The sequence below is a fragment of the Rhamphochromis longiceps genome, linkage group LG17 (genome assembly GCF_057381845.1).
Source record: "Rhamphochromis longiceps isolate RC_006_pf linkage group LG17, R_longiceps_female_GT1.1, whole genome shotgun sequence".
Lineage (NCBI taxonomy): Eukaryota > Metazoa > Chordata > Actinopteri > Cichliformes > Cichlidae > Rhamphochromis > Rhamphochromis longiceps.
Window position 1 is genome coordinate 41,183,292 of NC_140573.1, and position 15,334 is coordinate 41,198,625.

The following is a 15,334-nucleotide window of genomic DNA, read 5'->3' on the forward strand; positions in this document are numbered from 1 at the left end:
ATGCTGATCGTTTTATTAAAGATGAAGAATACGGAGTTTAGGACCCAGATTACTCCCAGATTTAAGGGCATCTTAGTCCGACGGCCGCTTGCATGTTCTTCAAAAAAAAATGTGCTTTGTCGTGTATCTGACGGACAAACACCAAACCAGTTCCACATCACTGAAGTTGCACCATTTTTACAAACCAATTCTGGTTCATCTGTTTCACTCAACAATCGGCCATGTGCGTATGAAAACAAAGGCACTGCGCATGCGCGTTTTACTCATATTCTATCGCGATATTTCATTTTCCTATCGTTGCCTAACATTATACCGGTATTACCGTGAACGGTATAATATGGCCCAGCCCTATTTGAGGGTTCCTTTGTTCTTGCCGTCGCCTCGGCGCTTGACCCAGACTTTCGCTCTGTAGTTGCTTTTTAGCATAGTACTACAAACAATTGTAAATCTGTGATATATGATTGATAAACGTAAAGGTAACTGTATAAATGTGTTCAATGACTTTGTTACTTTTAATGATTGGTGAGCACCCACTTCGATTCGCACTCAATTCAAACTTTACGTTGCACGCTCACCTAACATGCTTTTGCAGCAGAGTGAAGCTGACCCCCCACCCACTTGAAACGTAAAGGCAAATAGGCGGAGCGGTTAGTGCTACGTTTGTGCAGATTTGTGCAGGTAAAATTAGCGTTTGTGCTGCTACGGTTTCCGAGATATTAAACTTTATTTTATAGGTCATTCAAAGGTCACCATCCCCCCAGACTGCTCCAAAACGGGCCAAAATGGTCTACTTTTTTAGTGCTACGTTTGTGCTGATTTGTGCAGGTAAAATTAGCGTTTGTGCTGCTACAGTATCGGAGATATTAAAAGTTATATTTTTTGCTGATGACATCACCATCCCCCCAGACTGCTCCAAAACAAACCAAAATGGTCTACTTTTTTAGTGCTACGTTTGTGCTGATTTGTGCAGGTAAAATTAGCGTTTGTGCTGCTTCTGTTTTAAAGATATTAATGAAAATGTAAAGGTCAACCAGCCCCCCCACATTACCCAAATCCAACAAAAGTGGTATCAAACGTTTGTGCTACGTTTGTGCTGGTTTGTGCTGCAAAGATTTTCGTTTGTGCTGCTATCATTTTAAAGATATTAATAACAATTTCTAGAGGTCATCAGAGGTCAACCAGCCCCCCCACATTAATTAAATCAAACAAAATGGGTGTCAATCAACTGTGCTACGTTTGTGCTGGTTTGTGCAGGTAAAATTAGCGTTTGTGCTGCTTCTGTTTTAAAGATATTAATGAAAATGTAAAGGTCAAAAGTTCAACCAGCCCCCCCACATTACCCAAATCCAACAAAAGTGGTATCAAACGTTTGTGCTACGTTTGTGCTGCAGAAATTTTTGTTTGTGCCGTTATTATTTTAAAGATATTAACAAAAATTTCTAGAGGTCAACCAGCCCCCCCATATTAATGGAATCAAACAAATGGATGTCAAACGTTTGTGCTGCAAAAATGTTTGTTTGTGCTGCTAGCATTTTAAAATGTTTAATAAAATAACGTCTTGATGCGTGCTTAATCATCCAGGTAAGTAAATCCCAAAAGGTTGATTCTGTTCATCTGGACATTTTCAGTTGGAGAAACGTTTCGTCACTCATCCAAGTGACTTCTTCAGTCTCAGCTGACTGCAGGTTTCCCCAACCATATAAACAGTACATTTGCATAGTGAAGGAAACTAGCGCCACTGAATGAACAATGTGCTGGGGGGTTAATTCCATGATTGTTAGTATGCAAATTCTTATGACCATTGATCAATGACAACTAATCAAAGCCTATTGATCAATGGCCATGAGTACCATTCACAGAAAGTGGGGAATGGCTACAATCACAGCATTGTAGGATGGCGAAAGATGTACCCTTGGGCCCCCCTTCTCGATCTAGAGATGGTCAGCATCCTGACAGCCCGATGGACGAAGCTGTCTCTCAGTCTGCTGGTTCTGCCCCGGAGGCTCTTCAGTATCCTTCCTGATGGCAGCAAACTGAAGACGCTGTTGAAGGGATGAGTGGAGTCACCTGTAATGGAGACGACCTTCCAGATGAGGCAGGTGCAGTAGATCTCCTGGGGAGGGAGGCAAGAGAGGTCCCCACAATGCTCTCGGCTGCTCTCACTACCCGTTGTCATTTTTTCCTGCAGAACCCAATGCAGGAGTCATACCACACAGTGATGCAGCTGGTGAGGATACTCTCAACTGTGCCTCTGTAAAAGGTGCTCATAATGGGGGTTGAATCTCTTGTGCTTCTCAGTTTGCAGAGGAAGTAGAGTCACTGTTGGTCTTCTCCACATTCAGGGACAGGTTGTTGTTGCTGTACCACTCTGGCAGATGGTTAACTTCACCCCTGTAGTAGATCTCGTCGTGGGTCAGCAGAGTGAAGAGAAGGGAGCTCAACACACATCCTTGGGTAGCCCCCGTATTCCGTGTTCTTGGGCTGGAGGTGTTGCTGTTGACCCGTACTGTCTGCTGTCTTCCTGTCAAGAAATCTAGCAGCCCGTTATACAGCAAGGTGCTGATCCCCAGCAGATCCAGTTTGTGAATGAGTTGCTGGGGAATGATGGTGTTGAATGCTGAACTGAAGTCTATGAACAGCACTCTGACATATGAGTCTCTAGTGTTCAGGTGTGTGAGGGCTGAGTGAGGGGCAGTTGAAATTCCATCATCGGTTGAGCGTTTTGACCGGTATGCGAACTGAAATGGATCCAGGTTGGGGGAAAGCAATAATTTGATTTGATGCATGACTAACCGTTCAAAGCACTTAACTTAATAATGATGGAGGTGAGTTTGACAGGACGGTAGTCCTTAAAGCAGGAGATAGATGACTTCTTGGGTTCAGTAATGATGGTGGAGGGATCTCCACACACTGTCTGGGGATTGTGTCACCACGGTCTGTAGAGTGGGCTTGTAGTCTGTGATGGTTTGTATTCCTTGCCACTGCCTCCAAGTATCTCTGCTGTCGCTGAAGCTTTGCTGTAGCTGATGCCACGTGACAGGTTTGCCCTTGCTGTTCTTAGACTCACCTAATTCCCGGCTCTGAAGGCTTGCATTTTTCAACTTTAGGAGCATTTAAACCTGACCTGTGAGCCATGGTTTCTGATTGGCCCAGACAGTGATAGTCCTGGTCTCTGTGACATCATCGATGCATTTTGGGATGTAGGCAGTGACAGTTTCTGTATATTCCTGAAAGTCTGTGGTGTTGTCGTGTGTGGCGGCCTGTGGTGGAAAAGCAGTGCCTCTGAGGACCCTTCTGGCCACACCTGTACCTGCTTACGAACTGGTTTGGTGACTTTGACCAGGGGCCTGTGGGAACCCATGGCACACCTAGATTTCTGCCTGTACTGACCCTTATGCAAAATAGGTGGAATTAAGACAGTTCCAAAAGCAAACACAACTGATCAGTGCTGAGAGTGGTCCTGTTGCTGAGGTTGGGATGATCCTGTAATCTCTTATGAACGACCTCCAACGCTTCTATGACTGGGATGCAAGTGAAGACAGATGTAACATCTCTCTCTCACTGTACATGTACTGTTTATAAAATTAGGGAAACATAACCTGCACAAACAAAATAATTTGCAGGACAAATGTTTGACATCAATTTTGTTCGATTTGAAGAAGGTAGGGGGGGCAACTTCACTCACGGGTGTTTATAAGGTTGGGGAAACCTGCAGTCAGCTGAGACTGAAGAAGTCACTTGGATGAGTGACGAAACGTTTCTCCAACTGAAAATGTCCAGATGAACAGAATCAACCTTTTGGGATTTACTTACCTGGATGATTAAGCACGCATCAAGACGTTATTTTATTAAACATTTTAAAATGCTAGCAGCACAAACAAACATTTTTGCAGCACAAACCAGCACAAACGTTTGACATCCATTTTGTTTGATTCCATTAATATGGGGGGGCTGGTTGACCTCTAGAAATTTTTGTTAATATCTTTAAAATAATAACGGCACAAACAAAAATTTCTGCAGCACAAACCAGCACAAACGTAGCACAAACGTTTGATACCACTTTTGTTGGATTTGGGTAATGTGGGGGGGCTGGTTGACCTTTTGACCTTTACATTTTCATTAATATCTTTAAAACAGAAGCAGCACAAACGCTAATTTTACCTGCACAAACCAGCACAAACGTAGCACAGTTGATTGACACCCATTTTGTTTGATTTAATTAATGTGGGGGGGCTGGTTGACCTCTGATGACCTCTAGAAATTGTTATTAATATCTTTAAAATGATAGCAGCACAAACGAAAATCTTTGCAGCACAAACCAGCACAAACGTAGCACAAACGTTTGATACCACTTTTGTTGGATTTGGGTAATGTGGGGGGGCTGGTTGACCTTTACATTTTCATTAATATCTTTAAAACAGAAGCAGCACAAACGCTAATTTTACCTGCACAAATCAGCACAAACGTAGCACTAAAAAAGTAGACCATTTTGGCCCGTTTTGGAGCAGTCTGGGGGGATGGTGACCTTTGAATGACATATAAAATAAAGTTTAATATCTCGGAAACCGTAGCAGCACAAACGCTAATTTTACCTGCACAAATCTGCACAAACGTAGCACTAACCGCTCCGCCTATTTGCCTTTACGTTTCAAGTGGGTGGGGGGTCAGCTTCACTCTGCTGCAAACGCATGTTAGGTGAGCGTGCAACGTAAAGTTTGAATTGAGTGCGAATCGAAGCGGGTGCTCACCAATCATTAAAAGTAACAAAGTCATTGAACACATTTATACAGTTACCTTTACGTTTATCAATCATATATCACAGATTTACAGTTTTTTTGTAGTACTATGCTAAAAAGCAACTACAGAGCGAAAGTCTGGGTCAAGCGCCGAGGCGACGGCAAGAACAAAGGAACCCTCGAAGCGTTAAAGCTAGCTTTGTAAGGGAATATAACGGAAAAGTATGAAACGAAAATGTTTTCTTTGTTGATAGACTTTGTTTGCAGTGCAATTTATTTGTTGCCGGATTGTAAGATGAAAGTAGACACAATTTCGGGCTCCCACATTTTATCCGAAACTTTACATTAACAAGTTTTTTTTTGTTTTTTGTTTTACTGTTATTCAAATGCAACCGTGGAAATAACGAATAGAACAAAAGTCATTCATTCCTACCTTATACTAATCGTGGTGCAGGCCAGTGCAGTGCATGAACTGATGCCTTCTCCGGTCAATTCCGCTGAGAGTAAATCTAATGTCCCGCTCTACTGTACAAGACAATGGTTACCTGGAGGGATGTACCAATGTGATAGGGGTGCTGCGGAATAGTCCAATGGTAGCAGCTTTAATTTCCCGCTCAACCATAAATCGATGGTTTTTCAACGTGATTGTTGTCACCTTGTCAACTATAAATAGATCAACAATCAACGATGACAGAACAACAGTGAATCAATGTTATTTCAATGTCAGTGTCAGGTTTCATCAGTATTTCAATGTTGTTTCAACATTGGTTTTGTGTTGACATTTCAATCCTGACGATTCTGATGGTTCAGATGGAAAATCAACATCTGTTCAATGTCTCCTTGCTATCTGGGTAATTAATTGCCCAGCATTGGTCATTATTTACTGTATTTGCAGACAGAGTTACAGACTCTCTCCCAGACCACAGACTCATAATACAAGTCAGAGCTTTATAAAAAAAAAGAAAAAAGAAAGTTGTGTTTTCAAAATTAGAGTTCAAGTTATTTTTCCTTCCAATAGTGTTAACATGCTGCACAGGTCATGAACAAGACTTTTTCAATTTTTCACTGTAAGTGGGCTAAAGCAGTTAATTAAAAGTAGTCTAACATAAATGTAAATGCTGTAATTTGATTATTTTAATAAACATGTAACTTGCATGGATTGGATGCTGGCGTGACCACAGTGCACACGTCTGCTGCTGCTCACAGTGGTCCAAGTGTCCGCTCAGGGAGTTTGTGTGTTCGCTCAGACACATGAAACATTAGAGGGAACATTGGTTGGATGGTTAAAAGGTTTCCAGCGTTAGAGCCGGCGTACTCGTGCGTTTGAGGAGACGCGGACTGAGAACGGCCCTTCCTGGGATCTTCCTTTCTAATGTACGCTCACTCTGGAATAAGATAGACGAACTGGCCCTGATGAGAAGCATGAACAGAGACTTTGCCTCCTCCTGTGTCTTATGTTTTACGGAGTCGTGGCTCAGTGAGGACATCCCGGACTGCGCGCTCAAGCTGGAGGGCTTTCATCTGCTGCGCGCGGACCGGCAGGCCGCTCTCTCCGGTAAAACCAAAGGTGGAGGTGTCTGCTTCTACATCAATAGTGGCTGGTGCACAGATGTAACAGTGATTGCTCAGCACTGCTCTCCCTCTCTGGAATATCTTTTTATTCACTGCAAACCGTTTTATTCTCCGCGGGAGTTTGCTTCATTCATCCTGGCCGCTGTTTACATCCCGCCAGACGCGGATGCGCAAGCAGCTCAGTGCGCACTCGCGGAGCAGATTCTCCACATGGAGCGGACATACCCGGACTCTCTCATCATTGCTCTTGGGGACTTTAACAAAGCCAATCTGAGCCATGAGCTTCCGAAATACAAGCAGTATATTAAATGCCCGACCAGAGAGGAGAGGACATTGGACCACTGCTACAGCACGATCAGCGGGGCCTATCGCGCGGTGCCGCGCGCTTCACTCGGACTTTCTGACCACGTCATGATCCACCTGATCCCCACGTACAGACAGAGGCTGAAGCTCTCCAAACCTGTCGTGAGGACCAAAAAACTGTGGAGCAACGAGGCTGTGGAGGAGCTTCGCACGTGTTTGGAGACCACAGACTGGGACACAATGAAGGCTGCTTCTAACAGCTTGGACGAGTTTACGGACACTGTCACCTCCTATATCCACTTCTGTGAGGACAGCATTGTGCCATCACGCACCAGGGTGAGTTATAACAATGACAAACCCTGGTTTACTCCTAAACTCAAAAAGCTGTGGCTGGAAAAGAGTAAGGCGTTCAGAAGCGGAGACAGGGACTGCTACAGAGAGGCCAAGTACAGGTTCACTAAAGAAGTGGACATTGCCAAACATCAGCACTCTGAGAAGATGCAGCAGCAGATCTCAGAGAATGACTCGGCCTCTGTGTGGAAAGGTTTTAGGAATATCACCAACTACAAGCCTAAAACCCCCCACTCCACTGATGACTTGCTCTTAGCCAACACCCTTAACGACTTCTACTGCCGTTTTGACGAGCCATCAGGCAGCCTTCACACCTCCAACGACCCCAACAATAGAGGCACTTTGGACACTCATTCCCCCACCTCTCCCCCCTCCATAGAGCCATCACCACCTTCAAACTGTTCACCTGCAACACCCGCCCCCTCACCCCACACAAAAGAGGATTTCACACCACCTCCTCCGACCACAACTCTTCATATTCATGAAGCAGATGTGAGGAAGCAGTTTAGGAGTCTGAATGCTCGGAAAGCTCCCGGCCCAGACGGTGTGTCTCCTGCCACCCTCAGACACTGTGCAAACGAGCTGGCCCCAGTGTTTTCTGGCATCTTCAACTCCTCACTGCAGGCATGTCATGTGCCTGCCTGCTTCAAGTCCTCTACCATAATCCCTGTCCCCAAGAAACCTAGGATCACTGGACTAAATGACTACAGACCCGTGGCTCTGACATCTGTGGTCATGAAGTCATTTGAGCGCCTAGTTCTCTCCCATCTCAAGACCCTCACGGCCCCCCTCCTGGACCCCCTGCAGTTTGCATATAGAGCCAACAGGTCTGTAGACGACGCCATCAACATGGCCCTACACTTCATCCTGCAGCATCTGGACTCCCCAGGAACCTACGCCAGGATCCTGTTTGTGGACTTCAGCTCTGCCTTCAACACCATCCTTCCAGACCATCTCCGAGGCAAGCTTTCCCAGATGAATGTGCCTGATCCCATCTGCCGGTGGATCACTGACTTCCTGACGGACAGGAAGCAGCATGTGAGGCTGGGAAAGAATGTCTCGGACTCCCGGACCATCAGCACCGGCTCCCCTCAGGGCTGTGTTCTTTCTCCTCTGCTCTTCTCCCTGTACACCAACTGCTGCACCTCCACCCACCAGTCTGTCAAGCTAATCAAGTTCGCAGATGACACCACCGTCATTGGGCTCATCTCGGACGGGGACGAGTCTGCCTACAGGAGGGAGGTTGAACGTCTGGTGTCCTGGTGCAGCCACAACAACCTGGTGCTGAATGCCCAGAAGACAGTGGAGATTATTGTGGACTTCAGGAAGCACACAGCCCCACTCCCCCCCATCATCCTGACTGACACCCCCATCACCTCTGTGGACTCATTCCGCTTCCTGGGTACCACCATCACCCAGGACCTGAAGTGGGAGCCCACCATCACCTCCGTCATCAAGAAAGCCCAGCAGAGGATGTACTTCCTGAGGCAGCTGAAGAAATTCAACCTGCCAACACGGACGATGATGCAATTCTACACTGCAATCATTGAGTCCATCCTCACCTCCTCCATCACCGTGTGGTACGCTGGAGCCACTATCAGGGACAAACAGAGACTGCAGTGTGTTGTGCGCTCTGCTGAGAAGGTGATTGGCTGCAGACTCCCATCTCTGCAGGACCTGTACACCTCCAGGACACTGCGGCGTGCAGCCCGGATCTCAGCTGACCCTTCTCACCCTGGACACAGTCTGTTTGACCTGCTCCCCTCAGGCAGGAGGCTCCGGTCCATTCGCACCAGAACCTCTCGCCACAAGAACAGTTTCTTCCCCTCTGCTGTTGGACACATGAACAATAACCACATGATTGTCCCCGCCACTAACACATGACCCTACGCTGTGTCACTGCATCATTTCATGTTTGGCACTGATCACCACCTGCACTCATGTATATATCTTTCTACGTAGCACTCATAATTCTTATTCTCATGTATATATCTCATGTATATCTCATGCACATATCTTTCTTTCTACATAGCACTTTAATTCTTATTGTCTGCACTGAAGCACCGCAGCAATTTCCTAATGTTGTAAACCTCAACATCTGGCAATAAACCCATTCTGATTCTGATTCTGATTCTCTTAAACCTTATTTCAGAGTGCGGATTGTTTTTAGTTTAGAAATGTAGCCCTCCTGCAGGGCATCGAAACCAATAATGTGATACCTTTAAGAACTGAGTAAAAAAAAAATATAATTTATCTGGATGGGCAGCAAAGTAATTAGTTACACCGATGGCAGAGGCAAAGATGCTAAAAGTGAGCGAGATGGATAAGATTAGAAATGAGTATGACGGAGGGACAGCCTGGGTTGAGTGGGGAAAGTGGATATATTAGACAAAGGATGCTAAAGGCTGCTCGGCAGGAGGAAAGAGGAAGACTAAGACTGTAGTGAAGGAGGACGTGTCCTGCTGTGACAGAAGAGGATGGTAGGGATAGGGTGAGATGGAGGGAGAGGATCTGCTTCCTTGTCTCATCCAAAAAATAAGCACAGAAACAATAATACATAAAGTAGGTAAAGTATCCATGAATAGGTGGATGTTCTTGAAAGCAACGAAAGAAAAATGATCATTTAATCTAAGAGGCGTTTCGAGTTTCCTTTACCAACAGATGTCGCTTCCTCTTCACAGACATGAGCAGCCATCTCTCTGCAACACCTCTCCACAGGCCAACAGGGCCCACAGAGAGACACAATCCCAGCCCTGAGGGACAGCCAGACAAAGGCAATGATATCACTGAGACGTGGCACAAGGCACTTATTACCACAGATGGATAGATAGCGCTCTGGGTCTCCTGGGGAGTTCGGAGGACCACTTAGGGGGAAAGAAGGTTTGTTTTGTCTGTGTGTGCTTTTTGAGCAGTGGTCTCCGTCCTCTGTCTCGCCAGCTTTAATTGCCTGCCTGTTCAAGCAGGAGTTAAGCTGATTTGAAAGTGCCTGCTGAGAGCAGGAGCAGGGAGAAGCACTGGAGGAGAGGTGATGCAGAGCCTGTGGCCATACCGTGGACCTCATTCGCTAGATACTAGAAGCAGAGCAGCATCCTATTTGAATGCAAAATAAACAAACAAGAAATAATGCAACAACCGGTGTGTCCGGCCATCACTTTGAGTCTGTTTCAGTTCAATTCCTGTTAAACTCCATTTCAAACAGACCAAATTAGGTAGACAGCAGAAAGAAAAATGGCCATGAAGTGACGAAACTCCCTTATGTGCCATCTGAAATCGTTCCAGCGCCTTTAAATATATCCTTTAAAGAGTACTAATGTTACGAGTGAGGACATGTTCACAAAGAGCCTTTAGAGGGAGACAAATGAGAGCACATCGGCCGGTGTCAGAAGCGACAGTCGAGCGGGATAAGAATAGACACAGCAACAGGTGGCAGGGATTGATGATACGTAATTAAATTCAACAGCTCGTTTCATTTTATTTGTGAGATTTTGCCGGGGATTAAAGGCTCTGATAATTATCCCCCGTTTCATTTGTGTTTGCAGATGGAAGAGGAGGAAATGGCAGTCACACTGCTTGCAAAAAGAGCGATCGCACAGCTTCTGTGCCAGCATCCTGCAGATCCTCTTTCTCTCAACACATGCGTGAAAAATGCCCGACGTGATGTACATTTTGTTTATTATGTCTCACGTTAAGACATCTTAAAATATCTTCCGTGACTTTGTGGTTCGCTGTCGACTCGTGCAAACTGTGAAGGTGGAAGTGATCTAATCTAACCATCTCACAGGAAATAGCACTGACTCTAACATTAAAGCTGAGCTGCACTTCAGTGCTTTTGACATGATGTTCTCCTGCACCCGGTGTGGATTGCAATATTGCACCGCTAATCGTTGAATCGAGCATCAACGCCTCCAGCAGAGAAACCCTCACTGCTCCTGTCTGATGTATAACAGCACCAGAAAGGGCAAGTGAAGGTGCACAGCAGTGAGTGGCAGCAGCTTTGCATGTGGTGAGGGCATCAACCAAAGCAACGCCACACTTTTATGCATTTCATGCCTCTCGCAGAAATAAGGGCTGCTGTTCCCTGATGCATCTCTCAGCAGGTCTGGACACACCTGTGTATTAAAATAACTCCTGCTCTCCCTGCTTGGCTCATTCTTGCTTGCAGTCGGCTTAATTTGACAAACGTTTCTCCTGCTGCACAAACATTACAGACCCCATGTGAGCAGTGCCATGCTGAGTCTGGACCTGCATTTTTGCAGTTCACATTTATGGGTAGATTTTTTTTTTAATTGCAGAAGTGGGCCGTGTTGAAATGAGACACAACTACACCCTCATACCATTTTTAACCCTGAGAACTGTATTGAATGTTTATATAATAAAGTTGTGTCCTTATCTTTTGAAAAAAAATCAGCAGTCTACTGCTATTTTAACCCTCTCCATCAGCTTCATGTGTATCTTACAGGCCTCACTGAGGAACTGATGGAGAACACTCGTTTTACCTTCTCGCAGTCAGTCAGCCTGAAACCATCACCTGCTGAAAGCCTTCTGTCAGTGTCTCCACCATCTGATTTTCATTAGGAGGCTGGCATGAGGGTTAATATATTTCTGCCACCTGCCCCGCTGAAAAAATATTTTGGTTGCTGCACTCATTCATGCATTCAGGCTGGAAATGTCTTAAAATTAATCTTTCAAGGTTAATTCTTTATTTCATGATCTACTGGCTAGTAAACCTGTAAATCACTGCTTTTTTAAACACTTGTTAAAGTTAGAGCAGAGAATTCTTATTACAAAAAAAATATATTCTCTTTTAAATCACAGACATCATTAACTGTGCTACAGCTAAGATTTACTCTGATGGTGACATGAGATGATAAATGATTGAAGCCCTGAGCCAGTCCTGATTTCTTTACATTTCCATGAAAATCAAAATAGATGCATTGATTTGAAATATAGTGGAAATATATGCATACGTCCATGGAAGTAGAGTAAGGCTGTATGAGTCAGTGTTTGGTATACGTAGTGTTCAGGAACAGTTTTCCAGGCTTCTTGAAGGACATTCAAAGCTCTTCTTTGGATGTTGTCTGACTTTTGTTCTGTTCTCTGATCAAGATGATCCACATTGATTCAATAATGTTGAGCTCTGGGATCTGGGGAGGCCAATCTATGACTGCATAACTGCATTGGCAGTGTATTTGGGTCATTGTCATGCTGAAAAATTAAGCTGTTGGCAATCAGATGTTTTCCAGATGGTGCAACAGAATCTTAGAATACTCTTCAGCATTCATAATTACATCAGTTTTAATGCTTTAATGCAAGCGCTCCAGTACCACTGGCTGAAATGCAGCCCCAAACCACGGCAGAGCCGCCACCATGTTATACAGACAGCTGCAGACACTCACTCTTGTATCCTGGGCACATGCCCGGATGTACCTGATGTCTCTGGTTGATTAAAGTAGTCTCTATTTTTCCACCTGATTCTTTCCCACTGCACTGCTGAGGGTAGTCTCTCCCAAAGTCAGGTAGCTAGTGAATATGGTACTTCAAAAACAACAGAAATAGACGTGGTTAAGGCCTACCTCTTAGGAAAATTCTCATTTGTTTAACCAGTTTGGGAAAATAACATTGCAGTTAACTTGAAAGTTCTTTAGATGTTCAATGAGAATACGTGGAAGTTAATTTGGAGGTTACCTCCCAGTGGATTTATGAATTAAAATGTTGGTTTGATCTCAATAAAGGAGCCATGGTGAAAGAATTAAACCCAGAGGATATTTCTGTTTTACAATTATTATTATTATTAATTTCTAAGTGGACACATCCCAAACATGCTTTTCCCGAGAAAAGTTCCACTTCACTATATTGGCATTTGGCTTTATTCATTGGGCATGAGGTACTGGTGTGTGTAAAATGTTTGCAGTTTTGTCCTGTTATACAATATTTGAAATGTAAAAAAACAACCAAAACACCACATTTTCAGAAATATTTGTGGGTTTTTTCTTGTTTGTTTGTTTCTTTGCACTACTTGAACACCAAAGTGGCCCTCAAATGAGAAGACAGTGCCGGCAGGGGCCCACAGCTCATTTAAGTTTGAGGCCCCTGGTTTAAATTAACAGCTGCAACATCTGTTGTGGAAACAGAAAAGTGTCTGAGTGGTAATATTTACCGTTTCCCATTCAAAAGTTTCAAAGGCGACGCTGATGGAGAATGAAGAACAAAGACAGAAATGATCAGCGTTTAAATGCTTCAGTTGTTCGTTGGCTGAACTTTGACGAGCTGTTGTTGAATTTGTTGTACAAACGCATAAAGGGTTCAGGTTCCTATTAAATTGTATATTCTCGATTTTGTGGAGAAGTGATCCAATGGGCTGCCGGTATACACTATTAAACCCGCCTTCTTGTGGTTGCTATGCCTACTCCGCGTTCCTCTCTGATTGAAGGGAGGAGTAGCCAATCAGCGCTGAGCTGGGAGGGAGTTTGCGCTCACACTGGAAACTGCCTGGTGAATTTCTACTACTAACGTCAAACCGCTCAGGGTCCGCTGAAAGCCCGGGGATGGAAAATGTACGATAAGCTGTGTCTGAAAACTCCGTGCAGGTGATACGTTCTTCATTTTCCTCCTGCCTTCCTTTGTGACATTCTCTGCAGGCAGAAATAGCCTAGAAAGACTGCGCTAGTGCACCGCTATTGAAAATATCGGGCAGTAGTAGACACGCTTGTTTGACATATGAAGCGAGGGAAATCCAGCTAACGCTGAAGGAGAAACTTGGGTGAGACAAGTACGTGGGTATAAAATGTAAGCTATGGCCAGAAGCTGAGCTTTATCTTAATGTTTCCGCAGAAACACTTTGTTTTTGGTCCTGCTAACATAAATGTGTTTAATATCCTGTCTCGCACTGAGAGGCTGTTTCTGCTCTGTGATGCTACTTTGCAGTCATTTGAGTGAATTTATTGCCACAGGGTTGTTATTGGGAGTTGAACTGCTCGATGGGGTTTCCTGCATGCTGAAGCAGGTTGTCTGTCGTTGTGATGATTGTTACTAGACAAGTTTATGCAATCATGGAAACCTTTGACTTATAGGCCGGTATTGGTACTGGCGTTTAAGAGTTTAAAATACTGTATGCTCGTACAGGTCTGTCTGTGATAACCTGAAAGCAGCTGCTAATATCAGCTGCATGTGCGTGACCAGCGAGGTGGATCAGAACCAGTCCTGGGTTTAACTGCTGGACATCACAGATCACACACCCGCTGTGGGGCTTCACTGACTTGACTGCAGATGTTTTGTCCTAGATATCCTCTGTCAGTTCTTAGAAGTGTGTCAGGCTTCACCGAGTGACACCTAACTTAAAGACATATGAGGGAATTCGTCTAATACTTCTAAGCAATATGGACATATTCTCTGGGCTGTGAGGTACATTTCAGTTTGCATGTCTGTTTTGTAGCTTCAAAGACACTAAACTGAGAGATGCAGCAAGATATCAACAGAACATGGAAATCAGCTGATACTCATATTGGTTATCTGCAAATATGATAGCAAGAGCACTTGGCAGTTCTCCTGGACAGATGGGGAGATAAATAACAAAAATATTGGACCGACAAAAATCAGCATCAGCCGGTGGCCAAATGACTACTTTATCATGTTAAATGTTTGTGTTGGCCCAGAGTTTCACAATGAGTGTAATGTTTGGAGCTTGTCGTGAGTCTCAGTCTCAACTCAAGAAAAATACATATTGGCAGTTTCATAATGTCCTGATTGTCGGTAAACAAGCAAACCCACATGTAAATCAGGTCCACCCCCTCGCTCCACGTCCTCTCTGTCACTCTGTTGACTGCTGTCAAATAAAGGTAGCTCGAGTGGTGTTAGCCTAACCTTGAATCCACTTTGCTTGATTCTGGAAATGCATCATGTGAAACACCTTCAGGTGCAAGTAAAGGCTCATTTAATTCTGTTGCATCACTTTTGAGGTGCAAATCAACCACTGTCTGGTTGCACCAAAGAAACCATTGTGTGGAAATCCCCGTTTGACTGATAGACATTCTCGCCATGACTTTATGTTAGTTTGCAAGCATGTATAGCGTGAGCCGCAGTGTTTGCAACCTCAGACTGTAGCACAGCTGTCTTTCTCTGTGTGTCTTTGAAACCAAGTGGCAGGAGTTGAGAGTTGAAGGCTGCTGGGATCTTTTGATATGAGAGGTAAACAACACTCTCCCTTGTGCCTTGACTACAAGGAGAAGGTTCTGTTTCCTCCTGACTCTGAGTCAGGGTGAGTGGGATGCAGAGAAAATACTGAAAGGAGGTGTTTTACTATCATTAAATAAAGTATAATGCAGCAGCGTCGGGAGGAATGGATTTCTTTTCTCGATTCTTTTGTTTACAGACGT

General features: G+C 44.5%; 1 protein-coding gene across 4 annotated transcripts in view; it reads left to right on the plus strand.

Moving 5' to 3' along the window:
* Window positions 1-13,440: 13,440 nt before the first annotated feature.
* fcho1 (FCH and mu domain containing endocytic adaptor 1) overlaps window positions 13,441-15,334 on the plus strand; it is a 61,727-nt gene continuing 59,833 nt past the window's right edge. For 2 of the 4 annotated variants that reach the window (XM_085386995.1, XM_085386998.1), the window contains exon 1: window positions 13,441-13,549. The gene's annotated coding sequence lies outside the window, so the exon portion shown is untranslated. Of the gene's footprint in view, window positions 13,550-13,571; window positions 13,749-15,334 lie in introns of those variants that run through there. The other 2 variants (XM_085386996.1, XM_085386997.1) reach the window with 2 other exon arrangements.